The sequence below is a fragment of the Chiloscyllium punctatum genome, chromosome 22 (assembly GCF_047496795.1).
Source record: "Chiloscyllium punctatum isolate Juve2018m chromosome 22, sChiPun1.3, whole genome shotgun sequence".
NCBI lineage: Eukaryota > Metazoa > Chordata > Chondrichthyes > Orectolobiformes > Hemiscylliidae > Chiloscyllium > Chiloscyllium punctatum.
In genome coordinates, this window is record NC_092760.1 from 9,446,721 (window position 1) to 9,467,306 (window position 20,586).

Genomic DNA, 20,586 nt, shown 5'->3' on the forward strand with positions numbered 1-20,586 from the left:
AGATCTGAACTCTGCAGTCTTTCCACTTCTAGTTGAAAATAGTTATGGACAAGTAAACAAGTTATTGGAGGAGGAATTCCCACAAATATCCCCATCCTTAATGATGGGGAAAGCCCAGCACTTCAGTGCAAAAGATAAGGTTGATGCATTCGCATCATTCTTCAGTCAGAAGTGCTGAGTGGATGGTCCAACGCAGCCTCCTCTGCAGTGATTCACTTCCCAGTCATTAGCTAAGTCAATTCAGTCCACTCTATATCCTGATTCATTTGGAGACACTGGATACTCGAAACGGTACATACCCTGACAACACTAAGACAATATTACTGAAAACTTGTGCTGCAGAACTTGTCACTGCCCTAACTAAGCTGTTCTAATATCGTTACAACAACGACATTTCCCCAATTTACGTGGAAAATTACCCAAGTATCTCCTATACAGAAAAAGCAGAACAAATCCAATCCGGCCAATTACCAACCCATCAGTAAAGTGATGGAAGGTGTCAGTGCTTTCAAGCAGCACTTCCTCTGCAATAACCTGGTCAATGACGCTCAGTTTGGGCTCCACGAGGTCCACTCAGCACCTGACCATATTACTTTGTTCAAACATGGACAAAAGAGCTGCATTCCAGAGGTGGGGTGAGAGTCACAGCCCTTTAAAACAAGGCTGCCTTCGACGAAGTGTGGCATCAAGGGGCCTTCACAAAACTGGAATCAATCGGTATTGGGACAAAACCCCGCTGGTTAGAATCATACCTGACACGTAGGAAGATGGTCATGGTTCATGAAGATCAGTCAACTCAGCTCCAGGACAAGTCTGTAAGAGTCCCTCGGGCAGTTGCCTAGGCCCGAACATCTTCAGGGCTGCTTCATCAATGAGCTTCCCTCCATTTTAAGGTCAAATGTGGGCATGTTCACCAATGACTGCACAATGCTGAGCAACATTTATGGTTTCTCAGATACTGAAGCAGTCCATGTCCAAATGCGACAAGATCTGGACAGTATCCAGGCTGACATGGGACAAGTTTTATTCACGCAACACAAATGCCAGACCCTGACCATCACCACTAATATACAATCTAACCACTGCCCCTTGGCTTTCAATGGTGTTACTATCACTGAATCCACAGTGGACTGCAGCGGTTCAAGAAGGCAGCTCACCACCACCTTCTCAAGGGGCAACTAGGGGCAGGCAATAAATGCTGGTCCAGCAAGTCACACCCAGGTTCAGGAAATTTTTTTTAAAAAAACTTAACAGAAGAAGATTGCTGAGTTATCATAGGGATCGGTGCTCAGGCCTCAGCTGTTCGCAAAACCCATTAAACATTTGGTTGCGGGAATCAAATACAACATATCCCAAGTTGTTGACAGAACTAAAGAATGTTGGATTGTAAGTGGGCGAGGAGGTTGCAAAAAAGCTTCAATGTGACTAAGCCAAGTGAAGTGAATGGGCAAATACGTGGCAGATGGAGAGTAAGGTGGGTAGAGGTGACGGTGTGCCCTTTGAGGGTAACAATAGACTGGAATCCTATCGTTTGCAAATGGATTGTTTGAAACATGTTGTTCTACAAAGGGATGTATGCTCCTGTTTGTTGTTTCCTTCTGCCTGCAGCTCAGGCAGTTCTGAACCCAGAAGACAATACTGGGAATGGCATTGGCACGCTGCCGAGTGTACATAGACCCACCAAGTGGGGAGCTGTAACATTGAAAAGGATCTATATCTCGTTGTACACCAGTTACTGAAAGCAATATTGAAGGAAATTAGCAGGTAGGAAGTTACGAAGATCAATCGTGTGCTGACCTTCATTTCAGGAGGATTTGAGTCCAGGAGTAAGGGTGTCTTCCTGCAGTTGTACAGGGCCCATCTCGAACATTGTGCAATAGAGTGTGCAGTTTTGGTCTCTGTACCTAACAAAGGGCAAACCTGACATTGAGGGAGAGCAGCGAAAGATGACTCGACCGATCTCTCGGATGACAGGCTTGCTGTGGGAGCAGTGTTTGGGGCGACTGGGCTTGTATTCCATTAGGTTTAGGAAAATGGGTGGAGATCACAGTGAGATATATAAAACTCTGACAGGGTGAGACGGATTGGAAGCAGGGATGATAATTCCCCAGGCTGTGGTGTCTAAAACAAGGGATCACTGTCTTAGGTACAGACAGGCCATTCTGCATTGAGATGACAATAAATGTCTGCACTCCGAGACTGGTGAACCTGGGGAATGCGCTGGAACCTGAAAGCCAACACACTGAATATAAATACGGATTTAGAGACAGTAAAGAGATGGTGGGAGAGCAGGAGAACGGTGTGGAAATAAAGGGTCAACCAATATTATATTGAATTGGGTAGCAAACTCGATGGACCAAAGGGACTACTGCACTTTCTATTTTATAGCTTCCCAAGTTTAATTACATTAACACATATATTGATTGTGTGGGATTAGTGCATTGCTGAGATGTTTGAACATGAACGACAATGAGGAAGGCTCAATGTGTTGTATGGCCTACTCCATTCCTGATGTTTCTGTGCAGACTGAGGAAAGCTCTGTAAATGCTGTCACAAGCTCTCAGATGTTTGGAAGGAGGTCTCTGCAGGATCAACAGGACTGTGTTTCCCATTCCTTTTCCGTTAATGAGGCTGGGCCCAGAAGTTCTGTCCGGGTTTATCCTTTAAGACCTCGGAGCAGTTTAATACAATAGAGTGTCTTGCTTGGCCGATTCAGAGACCATTGAAAAGTTTATCACATGTCTGTGTGTCGGCAGTCACGTTTAGGTCAGACCAGGAAAGCACGGGAGATTCACTTCCTGAAAGTACATTGGGGAAAGAAATGGATGTGTACAATCGACGTTGGCTTCAAGGGCAACACCAGATTTTGCATCTTAATATTTTGTCAATTGTTTATAATTTCCAGAGTAGTAATCCAGTGACATTTCCACAACAGCACCATCTCCCCATGGGGACCTATCGGAAACCAGACTGAGCAGGTTATTTCTGTGCTGCTTGACAGCTCCGTCAAAAATATCTCCCATTAATATGACTGTCGTGATGGGACTGAGGGGGTGGTAATTGGTCAGATTGTTGTTATTCTCCTCCGAGGGGACTGGACATAGCTGAGTAATTTTCCACATTGCCAGGGAGATGTCAGAGTTGGAGCTGGAATGAAAGAGCTTCCCCAGGGACACGGCTTGTTGTGCAGCACAAGTCTTCAGTCCTATTGCCGGAATGGGGTCAGGATCCATTGCCTTTGTCGTATCTACTGTGTTCAGGTGTTTCTTCGTGTCACGTGCAGTGAATCAAATCGGTTAAAGACTGGCATCTGTGATTCTGTGGGCCTCATGATGAGGGTGAGGTGGATCATCAACTCAAAACTTCTGGCTGCGGATGGTGCAGATAACACATCCTGGTCTTTTACACTGATGCACAGGGCTGCTCCATTATTTAGGATGGGGATATGTGTGGATCCCTTTCCTCCAGTTATTTGTTTAATCATCCATCACCATTTATAACTGAATATGGCAGGACTGCGAAGCTTCAATCTCATCAGTTGGTCAAGTGTGGTAACTTTAATGCGTCAGCATCAGGTTTAGGTTCATGTGATTCTGACCCTGACATGTTCACCCACATTCGGCACTCAGCCATAGATCGTGTTGATGGTAATGGCAGACTGAGATTATCCTCGGCAAAAAGTTACAGGTTGTGGTTGAATGCAGGTCTGCTTCTCCTGCTGCTGTGGCCTACAGCACAACACGAATACTCAGTATTGAGCTGCAATATCTGCAATGCAATACTGCTGACTGTTCCCCAGCTCACATCGAAACACTTTCACCCATCAGCCCTGTACTCAGTGACCTACTCTGGTTTCTGATGTGGACATACTTCCATTTTCATCCTCTCATTCTGCTGAGGGTCTCTCCCTGGATCATGCTTCCAATCTGACACATTATGCAAAAACAAATAACTGTTTTTAATTCAATTATTTAATTCATCTGAATCTATTTTCCTTGAGTAATACCATCTTCTGTGTTTGAAGTGAATGTCTTTCCCTCTGTTACTCTCCCTGACCATGATTAAGAGCTCTGTAGTGTCAGTGAAGCCAGCCTGATGTAGTTTCAGAGACAATGAATTCTCTGGATTCCCAATCGTCTTCACCACATTGTATGTTTCCTCTTTTGGTTTGATGCCTTATCGCTCATGGCTGCCTAGTCCTCCCATGAGTGCATTTCATCTTCTTTGGGATGAATTTCATTGTCTTCCGAATTTTCCACAGACACTCCTGCCTTTGCTGCTCTATGGTCTTCCCTGCTCGGCTCCCCTTTGACTCTGGTCAGCTCCTCCCACATATCTTTGTACTTATGTTACTCACTTATAATCACATTACATAGAGAAGAGTGCAATAGATATACATCAAAAGAATGAGTTTTGAGAGAAGGTACGCGAAGAATAGTTGGTAAATTTCTTAACTAGATAGAAAGAGAGAGAGAATATAGATGAGGAAATGTGAAAATTGAGAAACTAGATTAGCAAAAGAAGTAGATGTACATCCCTCAATGGTTTGGCAATTCCTGTCTGCTGTGGTCCTTTCTACAGTGCATGCACAACAGAGTAATGTGTTCAAATGCTAGGTCTGATGCCAGAATTTTTATCTCCAATAATATGACAGACACTAGCTTTGGAAAGTACCCAACAGGCCAATATATTTAAATATTGGTAGAAAGGGGATTAAATAAAATAAGTTGGACACTAGAAACAAGAATTTATAACACACATCCTGATTAGAATAGAGAATTCCAGAAAAGGAGAGAACGTTGAAAGAGGGGAACATATTACTTTAGATGAGGATCAAATAATGTTTTAATGTTTTATAAATTTTATATATCATATGCATCATTTTTCGTTAACTGTGTCCCCGTTGTTCATTCACAATGTGTTGTGCACATATGAAAGATGTTACTTATCTGCACACACACATGATTAAACAGTGTATATAAAATCATTTTTCCACCATTGAAATGGTCAAATGGTCCTGTTGTCGTGCGAGCAGGATATATGAACACCAACTGGCCACCCAAAGCTATGACCCACTATCACTATGTTCCATACATACAGACAAAGAAGGGCACCACTTTGATTTGGACAACGCATACTAAGACACGCAAGGGCATTATTAGAGGAATGGCATTCTAACCAGAAGTCTATCAATAAAGACATCAATTTAGATCCTATCTACCTTCTCTTGCAAAAAAAAATTGAACCGGAAATGACATCACCCACCTTAAGAAACCAAGACCTATAAATGGAGAGACGGGTCAAAACACCAGCGCTTCAGCAGAGACTCTCACTGATGATATAAACTACTCAGAGTGACAAAATGACTGGAAACACACCGGCAAGCACAGCGAGCTAAATTGTATGCATATAACTTGTTATTTTTCGTTTATTAGTAGAATTTGGGAGTTATCTGTTAAACATGTTTTAACAGATTACCATGTGAGGTGAGCTTTTCTGAGTGTGTGGTTTTAATTAACAGTGGGGTTTGACATTGATGCCATACAGTTTTGGGGCCTTGCCGTATGGAATTTGAACAAACTTGAACAGATTTGGGGTACAAAAGGTCCCAGCAGATTCCAACACGTGGCAATTAGTGATCTAGATCTTCAAATAAAACTGGTGGGAAATTTCGTTAAATTTTGTTTACTTGGGGTGGTTGGTTAAATTAAAAGTGAGGGAAATGCTTTTAACATTACTAAAGAAATTTCCAAATTTGTCAAGAATGTTTAGAAAGACAGAAGAAGGACCTTATTTTTAGAATTAGCAACTAGGTTGGAATTGGGTTTAACCAGGGACAAAAGGAAAGCTAAAATTGTAATGGAGTCGGTCAAGCACTTTGATGTATCAGAGTAACAGAGAAGTGCAATAGAGTTAGAAAAATCTTAAATTGAAAATATGGCAGCTGAAGTTAGAAAATAAAGAAAGACGGAAACAGAAAGAGAAAGAGAAAGAGAAAAAAAGAAAGAGAGAGAGAATTTGGAATTCAGAAGGTGGGAAGTAGACAAGAAAGTTAAATTAATAGGATGGAGATGAAGGGAGAACGTAGGGATGTATACAACTATGTTAATACATTGCCATATTTTGGTGAAAGAAACGTCAAAACATTTTTTTTATTTCACTTGAAAAAATGGTTCAGTAGATGGCGTGTCCAGTGAACTTGTGGGTAATGCTAGTGCAGACTTAGCTGGTAGGCACAGCTAGTGAGGTATGTGCGCTGCTGTCAGATGAGGGTTCAAGAGATTATGCAGATGTTAAACTGGCAATAATGAGTGATTATGCATTGGTCCTAGAAGAATATAGACAGAAGTTCAGAAATATAGAGATGGAACCAGGTCAGACTTATATTGAGTTTGAAAGAATTAAACACAGTCATTTTGATAGATGGGTGAAGGCCTTAAAACTGGATAAGACCTGTAAGGCTCGAAGGGAGATTATTCTGCTGGACGAGCTTAAAGACTCACTTCCAGAAATGGTAAAAATTCACGTGATGAACAGACGTTCAACAAGTGAGAAGTGCAGCAGAAATGGCAGGGAACTATGCATTGGTGCATAAGATGAAATTTAGCTTCTGAGAGGATTTTCATCCTGTGACGGATAGAAATTGGGAGAAGGGGAGATCCTACATTGCAAAACATAAAGTAAAGTACACTGGCAATAGTTTAGCACAGGAGGATTGCCTGAATGATTGGGATAAAGGTGTCGCATTAAATTGCTTGCCATCGGAGATGCCCCAAAGAAGTCTCCTCAGTTTATTTCCTTTGAGTTAATATTCGTACATGAAGTGAGAGGTCCTTTGAAATTAATCAAATATAAATTGACAGGACCAAAGTCGGAGATCTCACAATTGGATTATGTATGTAAGGGGAGGGAGAGATTAGATTGTGTAGGTGAGTTAGCTAAATAGTACCTGAAGAGGACACAGCATAGAGTGAAGCAGATGGCAGATAAATCTCTGAAACTTTGACGACTTCCTGTGGGGATGAAATGTTAGTATTGCCACTCGTGATAGGAAATCCCTACAAAGCCAGGATTAGTGGCACTTTTCAAATTAAACAAAGTTGAGTCAGTTAAACTATCTGGTAAAGATACCGGATCTGACAAAAACGTTATCGACTATGTCATGTGAATGAATAATTATCAAGCCTCATTCAGGACTCAGGAACAGAGTTATGGCCAAATGAACAAATTCTGCAGTTTATCCTTATGATGTAGTGAGATTTAGCAAGTGATTGAAAGCTCACATGTTACAGTTGACAGAGCATGTTGAACGATACAACAAGCAAACTTGGTAATAAACTTAAAGAAAACAGAATTCGCGAAGGTAGAGGTGACGTTCTTGGGACATTACATTGGACATGGGAGGTTGACCCCATGGAACACAAAGACGAAGGACTTTCAGGAATTTCCACGACCATCCTAGAAGAATTAAATCTTTTGATTTTTGGAACTGAGTGAATTCGATCGGAAGTTTGTTCCAAATGTCAGCAGTATATTGGCATCACTGATGGATTTACTAAAGAAGAACACAAAATTTATGTGGACAGAACAATGTTAGGAGGCATTCGACAATTTAAAATAGTATTAAGAATTGCACCAGTTTTAGCTGCACCAAATATTTTGAAACCTTTCAAAATTTGTGTTTGATGCTATGTATACACGGCTCAGAGATGTATTGATACAGAAAGATGATGATGGAATTTAATGACCTATTAGCTACTTGTCGAAAAAATACTCAATATCCACCAGAAAATAAAACAACATCTCCATTATTGAAAAAAGAATAATTGAGTTTGGTACTGACCTGACAAGATTTCAATGATTATATGACAAACAAATTGTTGGAGACGGTTGTGGACATCAATGACAATCCTCTCGGATTTTTTCGAATTTTTGAAGATCAGAATATGAGACTATTTCTTATGTTTTATGTTATGTTACCAACTTCAAACTTACAAAATGTACATGCTGTGGATCGAAAAATGTGATAGCAGATGTGTTATCGCGGATTTAAAGGAAAAAGTGTAAATAAGATCTGATTATACCAGTATTATATAGGTGTGCAGAATTAATATGAATGGCATAACTGAAATTAATACTTTTCGATTTCATAACACTTGGATTAAGAATTAGAGGAAAAGAAATGAAACAATCTTTTCATTTTGATGGTTCATTTTTTTTCTGAAGGAGGGCAGAGTTATGAAGCTGGAAACATGTCTGGTCACTTTAACACTGAACGTGTTTTGTTGAATGGAAAGTACAGCCACAGATGCCAGCTAAAGGTCAGACTGTTCCACATGTCACCATTACCTGGGAAATGCATACCTGAGTTTTGGTTGCTGTTTTGACACCAATTCAAATACAACCAAAGAGTTTAAGTACGTTTCAGGATTCCAGAACCAACGGAATTTGAATATTATTGTTTGGACACCTGGAAAGCAATCAAATTATGAAAATTACTATATCATGGGGAGTCTCTAAACCCAGCATTTTGAACACTAGAGGGAGAGCCACTGCCATCCAACAGCAGGAGTGCTAACTGGCCATATCATACCCTCTCTGTCAAAGATACATGTTCATTAAAAGTCTCCTTGCAGTAAAACAAAACATGACCCAGGGAGATCAGCAGCTGGAAGAGTGAACACAGCTGGAAAGATGGAGACTGCGTGGTCTTGAGATAGCAAAGTTTAATATATGGAATAGCATATTTTCACAGAGTTGGAGTCAAATAGGAAGTAGCAAAGAAAAGAGGGGTTTGTATTTGTGAATAGTTGTTGTTTAGTGTTCACTATTAAAGTTAAGAAACTAACTTATTAATTTTTGTTTAAATAGTGGAATGTAAGAGATCTGAGTCGTTCATATTTTAACAGATTACGAGCTGAGGCGAGCTTTTCTGGATGTTTGGTTTTAATCAACAGAGGGTTTCGACTCTAACCTGTAAATGTCCATCCACGCTAACCCCATTTCCCTGCAGTTGGCCCATATCCTTCCAGTCCTTTCCTATCCACATATTTATCCAAATGCTTCTGAAACGTTGTTAATGTTACCACCTTCAACCACATCTGCTGGCAGCTCATCCGTGTACCATCCTCTGTGTAAAGAAATGGCCCCTCAGGTTCCCTTTTACTCCTTCCCCTTTCAACATAAACTGATCCCCTCTAGTCCTCAATTCTCTAACCGTGGGAAAAGACAGAACATCAACCTTATCCATACCCCTCATGATCTTATACAGCTGTATAAGGTCCCCGCTAAGTCTGCCATACTCTAAAGAAAAGGCCTTAGCTTATCTAACCTCTCCCTATAAATCAGACCATTGGTTCCTTGTAAATTTCTTCTGCACTCTTTCTAAATTCATAACATCCTCCCTATAACAAGGTGACAAAAACTGAACACAATACTTCAAGTGCGACCTTACCAAAGTCCTATGTAACTGCAACATAACTTCACAACTTCTATACTTAATGCCCTGATTGACGAAGGCCAGTGTGCCAAAAGCCTTCTTCACTGCCCTGTCTACCTGTGCCTCCACTATCAGAAAACCATGGACCTGAACGCCAAGGTCCCTCTGCCCACTACACCCCTTAAGGCCCTCCCATTCGCCGTAAAACACCTACCTTGAGTTGTTTCCAAAATGCAAGACCTCACACATTTATATTAAATTCTACTTGCCATTTCTTGGCCCACTTGCCCACCTGATTAAGGTCCTGCTGCAATTTCTGATAAACTTCCTCACTGATCACGCTACCACTTATATTAGTGTCATCTGCAAACTTAATAATCATGCCTTGTATATGCTCAACCAAATCATAGATAATAAACTGCAATGGACCCAGCCTCCGGTCTGACAAGCATCCTTTCACTAATCCCTGTACTTCCTACCATCAAGCAAACTGTGTATCCAATTAGCTAATTTTCCCAGCATTCCCCGCGATGTAACCTTCCAGAGCATCCTGCCATGTGAAACTTTATCAAAGGCCTTTTTGAAATCCATAGATACTACGTCTATCTCTCTGCGTTCATCAAACTTCTTGGTCACTTCATCAAAGAACTCTAACAAATTTGGGAAGCATGATCTCCCACTCACAAGTCTTTGCTGACTGCTCCGAATCAAACCCTGTGTAAGTAATGGGTGCAGTCAATGGTATACTGTCCTTCACTGTAAGATGATTCGAGTACATAAGTAAAGCCATCTTCCGGCTGTTGTAGAGCCTTGCTGAGAGAGCATTAAGGGCACTCTGTACAGATTTGATGTGCTTTGTAAGGAATGATCTCCTTACGAGAGACACGGGTAATGGTAACATGAGGATAGAGTGAATGCGCTGAGTGTTTAATCTGTGGAGCTGTGAGAGACGAAGAAATGGTGATGCTGAAACACGAGGAGTGGCAGCAATCTCTTATTTCCAAAAGAGACATTGACAGGGAGAGAAATTCCATACTTTACCCAGGATTGATTGGTTTGATTTATTGCCACGTGTACCTCAGTACAGTGAAACACTTTATTTATGAGCAGTGGAGGCAGACCATAGTAAGCATGGCCAGACAGATCATAGGGTGGAAATAGACTTGGACAGAGTAAGGCATACAGGTTACACTGAACAGGACATGTACTAGACAAGAGCAACATGAACAAGATCAGCATTATTTGAACTTATAGAGTCCATTCATCAGTCTAACGTGGCTTTGCTAATAATTTATATGCCTTAATTAACTCTCCCCACATTATAATGCAGTCGGCGTGTGAACCCTGTACTGAACGCCGTGTTGTTCAAAATTCCCAGACAGCAGCCACAATACCTTCGATCTGAAACAGGTAGCCATTCCCACCAGCTTCCACCCTACATAGAGAACACCAGGCTGTCTTCTCGGAGATGGAAGGTGCCTTCTTGAGACTTCACAGAAGTCATATGTCTTTCCTCCTCACCACTAGAAAACCACGTTAAGGTCCCACGTGTGTATCGTAAGTAATGGAGCCATGAGGAACAACATGGAACAGTCTGTCTGTGCAGCCTCTGTTACACTTGTTCATCATGTTGGAGCATCAATCAGGAGACAGTGAGGACTGCCGATGCTGGAGATTGGAGTAGAGAGTTGTTTGCTGGAAAAGCACAGCAGGTCAGGCAGCATTCAAGGAGCAGGAGAATTGATGTTTTGGGCATACGCTGTTCATCAGGAATCAGCATTAATTATCTCATTCTGTCCCTGTGTAAGTGCGTTGAGGGGGAATGGCCTCCTCCTGTTCCTGTATAAGTGGCTCAAGGGGCTGAATGGCTTCCTCTTATTCCTGTGTAAGAGACTGAAGGGTCTGAGTGGCCTCATCCTTTTATTTTGTAAGTGACTCAACGGACGGACTGGCTTCTTCCTCTTCCAATTGGACAGGGCCAAGGGCCTGACTGGGTTACCCCTGGTTCCTGTTTAACAGCTCGATGTGATGACAATTGAGATGATGCTGTGGCTTTAAGATGTTATTTTGTCCTGGATTCTTTTAAGAGAGAGAGATTGATCGATTGTTAAAAAGCTGGCAAATTCAGACCACTCGAGTAAACAGCTAAAGAGGCCTTGGGTTTATTTTAATTTTGTGAGCCATTGTCTGGTGAGGTATGGGGACCGTTTTCACAGTGAATCTGGGTCTACAACATGACCAACAAATGAAGCATAAGTTGCAGAGAGGGGAAGCTCTGTAAAGAGAGATGAGGGGCCTCTTTCATACCCGTGCCTGGATTTTCCAATTACATTTCACAAATCACTTCAAAGCGTGTGCAATAGTCTTAACAGGCTGAATGGTCTCCTCTGTTTCTGTGCACAAGTTTATAGGAGTAAGTGGCCTCCAACTGCTCCTGTCTAGCAGTTTTGAGCGGCTGAGTGGAATACAAACATGGGACTGAGGAACAGCAGTGGGGCATTAGACACTTTGACCCTTCTCCCCCAGGCACTAAGATTGTGGCTGATCAGGTTGGGGTCTCACATACACTTTCCGGTGTGCGTCCCATTATGCGTGACTCACTTCTCTGTCAAATATTTAACTGATGCAGCTTTCAATCAATGTGAATATCGAGGCACGATAAACTTCCAGTGAAGAGAATTCCGACTTGACGGGTCCTTTCAGAATTTTTCATCATTCCTCTTATAGAATCAGAGAGTCATGCAGAACAGAAACAGACCCAATAATCCAATCTGTTCACTCCGATCAGCTATCAAATCTGATCCAGTCCCATTTACCAGCATTTGGTAAACATCCCTCTTCTTTCAGATACTTTTTAAATGTGCGATTGTAACCGCCTTCAGCACTTCCTCTGACAGCACTTTCTTTACACACACCACTCTCTGTGTGAAACATTGATCTTCAGGTCCCTTCTAAATCATTCTCCCTCTCCCCTTCAAACTATGTTCTCTTGTTCTGGACCTCCCATCCTTGGGAGCAGAGCGTGGCTGTTCAGAATATCCATTATAAACCTCTATAATGTCATCCCTCACCCTTGACACTCCAGGGGGAAACACCTCAATCTAATCAACCCTCCCTAAAACTCAAACCTCCAGTCCTGGAACATACGTGTCAATCTTTTCTGCAAACAACCGAGTTGTACGCATTATTCTTAAAATGGCCTCACCAACATCCTGTACAGATACAACATACCACAACAACTCCTATATTCACCGCTCTGATTGATGAAGGCAAATGTGCCAAATGTGGTCGGCACCACACTATCTCCCTGCGACTCCACTTTCAAGGAACAATTTACCGACAGACCTATGTCCCTTTTTTTCACAACATGCCCCAGGACCTGACCATGAACTCTCTCATTTCTGCCCTGATTTGCCTTCCCAAAATGCAAAACCTCGTATTTATCTAAATTAAACTTCATCTGTCACTCCTTGCCCGTCTGTCCCATCTAATTGCGGTCTTGTTGTACTCTGAGATAATCTTCTACACCACCTTTCTGATGTAATCTGCAAACTTACTAACTATGGCCCCGATATTCACATCCAAATCATGAACATACATGATGAAAAGCAGTGAACTCAGTACTGATTCTTGCAGCATACTGCTGCTCACAATCCTCCAATCTGAAAAATACACCTCTTCCTTCAAACCAATTGTGACTAGCTTCTTCTGTATCCCTTATGACTGAAACTTACTAATCTGTCTACCAATCAGAATGAAATACTAGCTATGAAGAGAGGCTGAGTATGTTAGGTTTATTTTCACTCGTAAAAAGGCGATTGGAAGGGGGGTGGGGACCTGGTTGAGGTTTGGAAAATCATGAAGGGTATAGACAGGGTGGACAGAGACAAGCTTTTTCCCAGGTTGAAGGATTCAATAACGAGAGGTCATGCTTTCAAAGTGAGAGGTGGAATGTTTAAGGGGGTACACGCGGTAAGTACTTCACACAGAGGGTGGTGGGCGTTTGGAACACGTTGCCAGCAGAGGTGGTAGAGGCAGGCACGGCAGATTCATTTAAGATGCGTCTAGACAGATGTATGAGTAGGTGGGGAGCAGAGGAATGCAGATGCTTAGGAATAGACCGACAGATCATTTGGATGGTCTGAGGCTTGGAGGGCTGAAGGGCCTGTTCCTGGGCTGTAAATTTTCTTTGCTCTTTGTTATTTAAATGAACACCTTGCTGAAGTCCATATAGACAATGTCTACCAAACTGCCTTCATCAATCTTCTTTGTCACCTCTTCGAAAAACGGAACCAAATTAATGAGACGTGATTTCCCATGCAGAAAGCCACGTTGTCTACCCCGGTCAGTCCTTGCCTTCCCAAATGTATGTAAATGCTATCCCTCAGAATCCCCTCCAACAACTTAGCCACCACTGACATCAGGCTCACCGGTCTATAGTTCCCCAGCTTTTTGGGTCACTGTTTCCTTTTCTCGTCCCACTGCTCTACTGCTCACAACAAATGTTAAATGTAACCAGGTTGGTGATATGGTGGATGATATCGGTCTCAGACTGGGTCAGGTTCAGTTTTAGCAACAAGTCAGGCTAGTTTCTTTAGTCTGCTAAAACAACACGTTTATGATCCAGAACAATGTTACTCAAACTATGATGGAAAGATGAATGGCAAAGTGTTTGGGTATTGCAAATATATAATCAATATTTCCCTTTCTAAAGTCACTGACACACACACACACACACACACACACACACACACACACATGCGCGCGCGCACACAGACACACACACGCGCGCACACAGACACACACACGCGCGCACACATGCACACACACAACCTCTCTCTGCAATTTCAACTTTAAATAACTTTGTCCAGATATCATTGTAACTCATGACAAAAAGAAAAATTGCGAGAAGGTCCAAAACGTTATTCTGCTTCTGAAGATATTGTACTCACACAGCTGCTAGCAATGGGATTCCATCCTGGGAGAGTTTGGATTTGGCTGAATTCCCTTTGCTTTTGGAAGTGAGGAGATTCCAATGAATTCTGATCAGGGATCTCCCAAAAGATAGCACGGTGGTTAACACTGCTGCCTCACAGCACCAGAGACTTGGGGTCGATTCCAGCCTTGGGTGACTGTCTGTGTAGAGTTTCCACATTCTCCTCTTGTATGCTTGTAATGAGTGATCCAGTTTCCTCCCACAGCTCAAACTGTGTAGGTTTGGTGGATTGGTCACGCTAAACTGTTTGTAGTGTTCAGGGGTTTCTAGATTAGGTGCATTAGTCAAGGGTAAATATCGGGGAATGGGTTGGGAAGGTTGGTATGGACTTGTTGGGCTAAAGGTTCTGTTTCAACACTGCACGGATTCTACAAAAATAAGATTGGTAACGATGACTGAAGGGTTTTTTTTAGCTCGCACACATTGCTGTGATGAGGAACAATGAAGGAGGGAGAGTGCAATAGGCCGTTTCTTCTCAGGCAGATTATATTTTCTCCCAATCTGAGTGAATAGCATAATAATGTGATGCTCTCCCAAACTGGACCATGCGAGGTCTCCTTGTGCGTTGTCCAAACTATGTCTCCATCACATTCCCTCTTCCATGTCGGTGCATTCTTGTTGCTGTCATGCACGGAGCCATACCCTTAGCAGAAAATTGTCTCGGTCGATTTGAAATATGTTTGCCTCACCCTGCGTCATTAAAAATAAAATTCATAATTTATTCAGAATACCTGTGTTAAAAGGAATGCATTTTTAAACAAATACAGAAATTGCTGGAGAAGCTCGGCAGGTCTGTCAGTATCCAGATGCCTTTTACATGCTGTAGTTGTACCAGCCTCCACCACTTCCCTGGCAGCTCATTCCATACACACACCACCCTCTGCGTGAAACGGTGCCCTTTAGGCCTCATCAAAACCTTTCCCCTCTCACTTTCAACCAATGACCTCTAGTTTTGGATGCCCCTAAACTGGAGACAAACCCTGACTCATCTGATTTTATAAACCTTTACTGCTGCGAAATGTAACTCCAATCAACACGAATGGCTGTACTTTCACTCATCCCGGGCCTAAATTCTGAAATTCAATACTGACACCTCTTCCTTCTCCATCAAGTCACAATTCTAAATCAATTTTAATCAGCTTGTTCAGATGTATCATGAGACACTTCTGTGGCCTTTACACCTCGACCTTTGCGTCTGGAGGGAGGGACACGAGCCAATCTCAGCAATACCCATAAAGCTGTAACAGTATTCTCCTGTGTGTTTGTTCATCAGACTGTTCTGATCTGCCGTGACATACATCTGCAACAGGCAGGACTTGAATCCAGGCCTTCTAGTCCAGAGCTAGGAACACTACCACACAAGTTCAGGAATTGGAATCAAATCCAGAGTACTGGCTTAGAGACAGGAACACTACCCACTACACTACCATACCCAGCTTTTGAGTCATATTTTAGTGCCCACTTTCAGCTCGGTGTGAATGATTATAATCAGGTTGCCATTACTGAATTACAAACAACACTTTGTATTATTAAACAAATGGAAGGTATTTGTCTCAACTGAATGATATTGAGTGCACGTGCTGTGCCATCGAAATTAACTGTGAACATCTTTAATCACTATTATTTGTAGTCTGCAATATTAGGAAAAAAATCCTGCCGACACACTTTGCCCAATGAAGGGTCTCAAATAGATATTTATTACTGAACACCAGAGATGAAGGAAGAGCTTAATTTCTGATCCCAAAACACCGATCACTCTTACCCAACTCTCACGTGTGACTCCCCTTTTCCTAAAACCATGAAATGACACCAGGCCGCTGATTACTGCCCAGCCTCTCCTCCCCACTGACTGTGTCTGCAATCTGTCCCTCCTCCCCCTAACCACACAAGGCAAACCAAGCTCAGGGTCTTTGTGAAAATCAAAGCCGGAGTGTGCAGGCATCCTGGAGAGGGATGGGCATTTTAAAATTGAAGGGGGAGGGTGAGGTGGCAGTAATATAAGACACTGGGCTGAGGGGTGGCAGATGGAGTTTAGTTTGGATTAATGCGAGGTATTGAATTTGATAAATCAAAGAACAGCAGGACCTATACAATTAAAAGTAGGGTCTTTGGCAGTGTTGTAGGACAGAGACCTAGGCTGTCAGCTATAGTTCCTTAAAATTTGCATCTCAAAAAGATAGTGTGGTTAAGAAGGTGTTCAACACACTTGTCTTCATTGGTCAGACCTTTAGGTATCAGAATTGAGACGTCATGCAATACTGTGTCCAGTCTGATCTCCCTGCTCGTTAATTCCATCGGTACACCACCCTCTAGGTGAAAAAGCTGCCCCTTAGGTCACTTTTAAATGTTTTCTCTCTCACTTTAAAACTATGCCCTCTCGTTTTGATCTCCCTGTAGAAAATGCCTTGACTATTCACTTTCATATTATTGACCTTGATATTATTATGCTGGAGATGGTTCAGAAGAGATTAACCTGGATGTTGCTGGGAATGGAGGCAGTGAGCAAAAACGAGAGACTGGGTAGGCTGGGACTTTTTCACTGCAGAGATTGAGGTTAAGGGATAACTTTACAGAAGTTTATAAAATCATGAGGGGTAAAGATTATCTGAAGGGCTAATGTCTTTTCCCAAGAGATGAGGATTCAAAACTGAGGGATGTTTTAAGGTGCGAGGAAAAAGATTTACAAAAGTCATGGGGGGGTGGTAAATTATTTTAGCCAGAATCTGGCTTGTGTTTGGAAGTTAATGTTTGGAGTTAACGAGGTGAGTTTTATAAGATAGCACCAAGAATCTAGCTCAGCCTCGTGCAGACAATCCCTCTGTCACTCAATGAAAATGTCACTGAGACAAATTATTGTTAGAATCTGTCCACTGCGTTATAAATTCTGTTTCAAACCATTCCAGTTAAAAAGATGCAGAATAAATGCTCAACTGACTTTACACCAATATCTCTTTTTCCCATCTTTCCTGGGAAGACTGGCTCATGTTACAGGATGATATCGAAGTGTCTACATTTCAGCATTCTGAAATCTGGGAACACATCCTTCCATGATACTGTCTCTCAGTCTCCCTCCCCCTCTCTGTCTATTCCCCAAACACCTCCCATGTGGTGGTATTTAAACTGATTTCCCCGCCATCTCCCTCTGGCAGTGAGGTACACACCCACAGCACCCCCTTTGCCATGGCACAACGGAGATATGGAGCTGTAAAAGGGTGGGAGCTGCACATCCTGTCACTTCCAGCATGGGCTGCAAGTTTCCCCACACTGTGCAGGGATCTAGCAAAGTGTGACTGAGCATTGCAGTGGGGTGGGGTACACAGTCCTACATGCTGGGAGGGTAACTGCTCCTGGGTTACAGGTCTATGTACTAGGATAGTGTACACAGTCCTACATGGGGGGAGGGGAACTGTTCCTGGTTCACAGATTAATTCACAGGTGATCACTGCACATGTTGCTGTGCTGGTCAGACTATAGATAATACAATGATGTGGTCAGTGCAGCACCCATATTGGATGGAGATTTGTTTCAGGTTCACACATTAGTGCCCTTCTGTGGTCTGCACAGCTCTTGAGCTGCACAGGTATGTAGCCTGTGCACAGGACATCACGTTGATGGGGGGGACAGGGGGGAAAGCTGATGGACAGGTCAAGGAGCTGCCCGGAATGTTCTGTCCCCGACATTGTTTTTGAACGGCTGGACATCAGTGAATTGAACAAACAATAAGATCCCGAGGGAAGAGATCCCGTTCCAGGGAGAAGGAGACACTGTTCCAAAGGCCCCTGATGCAGTTAAAGGGGTGAATACGTTTTCCCTGTGTTTACATTTCTCCACGACACAGGATCGACCACAATTTAGACCAAAATACAGGAATTCGCAATCTCCGTTTGTCTTCAGGAAACTGGGAGAGAATCCTTCAGGACAGCAACGATTCCACCCTCTGTATTAGGAACTGGGAAGGAGTGACCTGTGTCTGCTCTCGAGTGATCGAGTGTGTGGGAATGTTCTAGAAAACATCTGCCCTTATGGATGTGTCTCTCTGTGTTTGTGGAGGGAGGGTTTCTTTTGGTTTATGTCACATTTTTGTCAGTAATTCCGACCTTCCCATTTGTTATTCCAGCTCCAATTATTTTAATAAATCCCTGAATACAGGGAACACATTTGAAAATCTCACTGGGTCCCCGATCAAACGGGTCCCTTTGCCTCCAGGCTGATAGATAATGGGTTTGTTTTCCTTCCTCACAGTTAACGTAGTGACCATCTACGTCCTGCTTTATAAAGATTGTGGATTGTCTCCATGTGTCAGACGTTACCTGGGGGCCATGGCAGCGGCGGATCTCCTGGTCATTATCCTCGACATGATCCTGAGACACATTCCCATTGTTTATCGGAAACAGTTTTATTTCCTGAAGGACTCCGTCCGCGTGTGTAATATCCACGCCGTCCTGCTTTATGCAGCCACTGACTGCTCTGTCTGGTTCACCGTCACTTTCACCTTTGATCGGTTTGTGGCCATTTGTTGCCAGAAGCTGAAAAGTAAATATTGCAGTGAGAAAACGGCGGCTGTGGTTCTGGGTGCAGTGACTGTGCTGAGCTGTTTAAAGAACATTTTCTGGTATTTTATGCTCACGGCTCGGTATTGGCTGGGGAACAATCCCTGGTTTTGTGATGTAACAGTCGCTGTTCTATTCTCCAGTGTCTGGGTCACAATCGAGTTCCTCCACCACATTCTAACCCCGTGTGTCCCATTTCTCCTGATTCTGCTGCTCAATGTTCTCACCATCAGACACATTTTAGTGACCAGCAGAGCCCGCAGGAGACTCCGCGCTCACACCAATGGGGACGCTCAGTCTGACACTGAAATGAGAAACCGAAAAAAATCCATCATTTTGCTGTTTGTGATCTCGGCCAATTTCATCCTGTTATGGTCAATTTTCATGCTGTATTCTGTATGGTACCGGATGTTTGGTATTGGGTATCGGTCTGTGTTTCTCCATGTCTTTGTGCGGGAATTGGGTTTCATGCTGCAGCTCCTCAGTTGCTGCACAAACACCGCGATTTATGCCGTGACCCAGACTAAGTTCAGGCAGCAGCTGAAGAATGTGCTGAAATTTCCCTTCACCCAAATCCATCCATCCATCAAATTTCCTCATTAATCACACCATCTGGGATTTTCTCATTTCACTTCAGTGTTTCAGCAATGGAGCAGCCTGTCACTATGGTAATAGACTGAGGGTAGAGCTGGTTTGTCCATCCTTATCCCACGGGGGGGGGGGGGGGGGGGGGGTTACAGAGAAACATTTCAATGTTTCTCAAAACTCAAGGGCCAGTGAGAAAAGGCACCATCCCACTGACTGTATCCATCACTTCCATTTGTAAACATTTAAAATGGTGATTAAAGCGTGCCGAGCAGCAGAGTGACCAATGTTGTTGTGTGTCTTTGTGTTGGAGAAGCTGAGCTGGAGAGAGACAGACTCAGCCCCAAGTCCTGGTCCTCAGGAAAGGGGAGGGCACCGAGCCCTGAGCTCAGGAGCTGGGTCTAACTCCCTCTGACCACCCACTGCAGCCTGGCCTCCCCATTTCCTCTCCCCTACTCTTTCTCATCACTTGTCTCATTCTCTCTCTCTTTCTGCACACTCACTCTTTCTCACCACCTCTCCCTTTCACTCCCCCTCTCTCTCACACACCCCCAAACCCCATTTCTCCACGTGCCTGCACTCTTCACTCTCCCCCTCCCCTTCACTCTGCCGTCTCTGTCTCTCTACTGCAATTCCTTCTCTGCCCCATATTCCCCTCCTCCTACCTCCCACATCTCTCTATTCTCTCACCCCCGCCCCCAGATGCAGCCGCACCACCACCCACCCCAGTCTCTGGTTCAGAGGGAGAGGGAAGGACCAAGGAGACAGAGTATCAGAGAGGGGGGGGGGGGGGTAGAGGAGGGAGAGGGATTCAGTCAAAGACAAATGGAGGTAGGTGGGGAGAGAGATAGCGAGCGAAAGGGCACGAGAGTGAGAGAAGGTGGAGAGAGAGAAGGACCTGGGAGAGAAAGAGGGGAACAAGAGAGTGATAGGTTAGGGAGGGAGGGAGATAATGAGAGACAGAGATGAGAGAGATGCGAGGGAGGGGGGACGAGAGAGAAAGGGGGCAATTCTTA